This window comes from Vulpes vulpes, chromosome 10, assembly GCF_048418805.1.
Source record: "Vulpes vulpes isolate BD-2025 chromosome 10, VulVul3, whole genome shotgun sequence".
Lineage (NCBI taxonomy): Eukaryota > Metazoa > Chordata > Mammalia > Carnivora > Canidae > Vulpes > Vulpes vulpes.
In genome coordinates this window covers 54,963,934-54,968,537 of record NC_132789.1, presented here as the reverse complement: position 1 = coordinate 54,968,537, position 4,604 = coordinate 54,963,934, and the positions used below count along the sequence as shown (strand labels likewise).

The 4,604-nt window shown below is 46.9% G+C and overlaps 1 pseudogene; it reads right to left on the bottom strand.

Annotated features, from left to right (window-relative positions):
* Positions 1 to 1,817: 1,817 nt before the first annotated feature.
* LOC112914836 (actin, cytoplasmic 2-like) lies at positions 1,818 to 3,151 on the bottom strand (annotated as a pseudogene).
* Positions 3,152 to 4,604: the final 1,453 nt, after the last annotated feature.

Here is a 4,604-nt window from a genome sequence, read left to right as displayed (position 1 = left end):
TAACCTCCTTATCTGTAAAACACTGATCTTCTCTGATTTCAAAGCTTTGGAAAATAAATGATTTGTCCTAGAAATAGAATATTAGGGAAATAGTATGGATATTTAATATTCTGGTAAAAATGAAAGAATCATGTTTCAAAATAGAAATCACTGATTTATATTATCACCATCAGTATATGAGAGTTCTTATTTACCCACAGCCTTAATTACAGAGACTATTATTAATCATAATTATTCAGGTTGGTGATTGAGAAATAATTTTTAACTCCTTTTTTCCCAAATGATTAATGGGAATATATGTATTTGCAGAGATTTATTAGCCATTTGTGTTTTATTCTTTTGTCTCTTTCTTATCTTCTACCATTTTCTATTTATGTATTTATGTATTTAAGAGAAGGGTTGAAGGGCAGAGAGAGAAGGGGAGAGAGAATCCCACGCAGACCCCCCACTGAGCATGGAGCCCAATGTGGGGCTCAACACAGGGCTCAATCACATGACTCTGAGATCATGACCTGAGCCAAAATCTAAAGTAGGATGTTTAACAAACTGAATCACCCAGGCATCCCACCACTTTCTGTAGAGAAATATTCTTTGGACCCTGGATGGCTCTTTGGTTGAGCGTCTGCCTTCAGCTCAGGTCCTGATCCCTGAATCTGGGATTGAGCCCGGCATCTGGCTCCTCGCTGCCTGCTTCTCCCTATACTTATGTCTACATCTCTCTCTCTCTCTCTCTCTCTCTCGAATAAAGAAATAAAATCTTTAAAAAATGAAATATTCTTTATATAGTCTGTATGCTTATTTGCATATCAGTTGTACATTTCTTTTCTTAAAGTCTGTGTCTTGACTTTTACCTTTGTGTTGTCTTTTGTGGTACCGACACTTTAATTTTTTTTAAAAATTGTGCTAAAATACACATAACATAAAATTTACCGTCTTAATCTTTTTGAACTGTATAGTTCAGTACTGTTAAATAATTTCACAGTGTTGTGTGTGAATCTTCAAAAGTCCCTTTGCCTTTCTCTAATGATTAATAATGTTGAGCATCTTTAGGGCTCCTGGGTGGCTCAGTTGGTTGAACATCTGCCTTCAGCTGAGGTCATGATCCCAGGGTGCTGGGATTGAGCCCTGCATGATGCTCCATTCTCAGTGAGAAGCCTGCTTCTTCATCTTCCCTCATGGCCCCCTGCTTGGCTCTCCCACTCTCTCTCAAAGTCTTTTTGAGAACATATAACTTAAAAAATAATAAAATAATGTTGAGCATCTTTTCCTGTACTTATTGGCTATTTGTATATCTTTTTTTTTTTTTTTTTTTTTTTTTTTTTTTTTTTTACTGCAGCACTTTATTTTCCTCACACAATGACGTGTTGCTGGGGCCTAATGTTCTCACATGACAGTAGAAAACCAAAATTTGTCATCTCTTAAAGAATTGAGAATTGTGTACAAAAAACCTTACATAAATTAAAAGGATGAATAAATTTACAGTTGTAAATGCAAACCGTTTTCCAACTCAAAGCAATTAACCACCCACGGTGTTCTGGCAGGAAAACATCAGGTAAGACAGGAAAGTGGGTCCTAAGGCTCGGACCTTCTCAACCCTGTTAGACTGGCAAGACAGAAATGACAACTGGTTCAGACTCTTGCCAGCCTCTAGAGAAATCCTGGAATAGGCAGTTCTTAACGCGTGAATACCCTGCACAGATCAAGAACCCGATGGTCTTGCGGATTCTACAAATCAGTGGATTTCTCTCCCATAAACATGTTCTCAAACTCAGCCATGAAGTGACCAAGCTGCATGTGCTAAGGGTTTAAATCAAAGATATGCACAGGGTATTCAACATATATCAAGGGAACAGTTAACTTGGATACAAGGTCAAGATCAGCAACAAGTTCTACAATCCTGTGCTGATATCAGATACAAGCTTCAAGGACAAATTTCTTTTCGAAGGCTTATTCCAGTTTCATGAGGCTAGCATGAGGTGTATACATTTGCCAGGGCAAATTTATACTTCGGAATTCACTCATGCAGCAAATGCTACGCATCTTCTCGCGGTCCATTTAGAAGCATTTGCGGTGGACGATGGAGGGGCCCGACTCGCCGGACTCCTGCGTGCTGATCCACATCTGCTGGAAGGTGGACAGCGGGGCCAGGATGGAGCCTCCGATCCACATGGACTACTTGCGTTCGGGAGGAGCAATGATCTTGATCTTCATCGTGCTGGGGGCCAGGGCTGTGACCTCCTTCTGCATCCTGTCAGCGATGCCGGGGTACCTGGTGGTCCCGCCAGACAGCACAGTGTTGGCGTAGAGGTCCACGTAGATGTCCAAGTCACACTTCATGATGCAGTTGAAGGTGGTCTCGGGGATGCCGCAGGACTCCCTGCCCAGGAAGGGAGGCTGGAAGAGCGCCTCTGGGCAGCGGAACCGCTCGTTGCCGATGGTGATCACCTGCCCTGCCGGCGGGCAGCTCACAGCTCTTCTCCAGGGAGGACGAGGATGCGGCCGTGGCCATCTCCTGCTCCAAGTCCAGGGCGACGTAGCAGAGCTTCTCCTTGATGTCACGCACGATCTCCCGCTCGGCAGTGGTGGTGAAGCTGTCGCCATGCTCCGTGAGGATCTTCATGAGGTAGTCGTCAGGTCCCGGCCAGCCAGGTCCAGATGCAGGATGGAGTGGGGCAAGGCGTACCCCTCGGAGATGGGCACAGAGTGGGCGACGCCGTCCCCAGAGTCCACGACAATACCAGTGGTGCGGCCAGAGGCGTACAGGGACAGCACGGCCTGGATGGCCACGTACATGGCTGGGGCGTTGCACGTCTCCAACATGATCCGAGTCATCTTCTCACGGTTGGCCTTAGGGCCTCAGTCAGCAGCACGGGTGCTCCTCGGGGCCACGTGCAGCTCGTTGTAGAAGGTGTGGTGCCAGATCTTCTCCACGTCGTCCCAGCTGGTGACGATGCCGCGCTCCATGGGGTACTTGAGGGTCAGGACGCCCCGCTTGCCTGGGCCTCGTCGCCCACGTAGGAGTCCTTCTGGCCCATGCCCACCATCACGCCCTGGTGCCGGGGTGGCCTGACGATGGACGGGAACACGGCTCGGGGGCGTCATCCCCGGCCGAGCCCGCCTTGCACATGCTGGAGCCATTGTCGATGACCAGCGCAGCATCTCCTCTTCCATGGCGATCGGCGGAGGCGGTGGCCGCGGACGCGGAGGACCAGCGGCGAGAGGACCTGTGTATCATTTTCAAAGGGAGTCCTATTTCTGTCTTTTGATCATTTTTGAACTGTGTTATTTATGTTTTGAGTTATAAGACTTCTTTATACATCCTGGTTACTAACACCTTATCAGTGATATGCAGCTATCCCCTCCCTTTCATAGGCAGCCATTTTCACTGATTGTGCCCTCTAATAGAAATTTTCAATTCTAATGGAGTCAATTTATCTATTTTTAAAAAGGTTTTATGTATTTACTCATGAGAGGCACACAGAGAGAGGCAGAGACACAGGCAGAGGGAGAAGCAGGCTCCATGCAGGGAGCCCTATGTGGGACTCGATCCTGGGACTACAGGATCACACCCTGGGCCCAAGGCAGGCTCTAAATCGCTGAGCCACCCTGGCATCCCACATTTATCTATTTTTATTCTGTTGCCTGTGCATTTGTTGTCATATCCAAGAAATCATTGCCAAATCCAAGGTCATGCAGCTTTTATCCTGTTTTATGGGTTTGCCTTATGTTTTGGTGTTGGGTCAATTTTGAAGTAACTTTTGCATATAGTGTCAGGTGAGGGTCCAACTTCATTATGATTCCATGAATATTTATGGCTTTTCTCCCTGGTTCTGCCCCAGCCTTGGCCAGCTCACCAGGTGCCCACCCACTGCCTATCTTCAGATCCTCAGATCCTCATTACTGCGCAGCAGCAGCTTGTCTGTACCTGGGATGAGGAGCCATTGGGTGGCGCTGTTGCCTCGTGAATAACGATGAAGATCCCTCTACCAGTTGCTGTTGCTCCTGGAGCCAGCCAAGGGAGGGCTTTGGACCAGTTAGATGGCCTAATCCTCCCAACCAATCTGAGAAGGAAGAGGGAGGCTCATAGAGTCCAGGCGGCTTACCTAAGGTCGCACAGCTGGCAAGTAATGGACAAGACTCAAATCCATAAAGTAGTGGCAGAAGTTACCACTTGACCCTGCCTAGAAAAGGCTATGTGAAGTTACATCTTTCCTATCTTTCCTAGTTATCATCTTTACATGATAAGATGGTCTTCCTTTTAGAACTGATGGAGAAAATGGATATATAGTGCTTTTGTGGGGGTAGGTTGTGTCCTTAATTACTGTTGGGCTGGGGAGACTGGGGACCTCAAAACAAAGGACCCCAGGTCAGCAACCTCCCAATAAGGCCACCTTGATGCCCTACCCTAACTTAGCACACAAAGACATGTAACCCTTGCCCTAACTGGAATGCTGTCCTACCCCTATCTTCCCACCAACACCTCCTTGCTGCCCTACCTTAGCAAACAAAGACCTGTAACCCTTGTCCTAATCACAATGCCACCCTACCCCCATCTTCCCACAGAAAACTCTTAATAGACCCTCTGCAGTTTGCTTGGGCGCCTT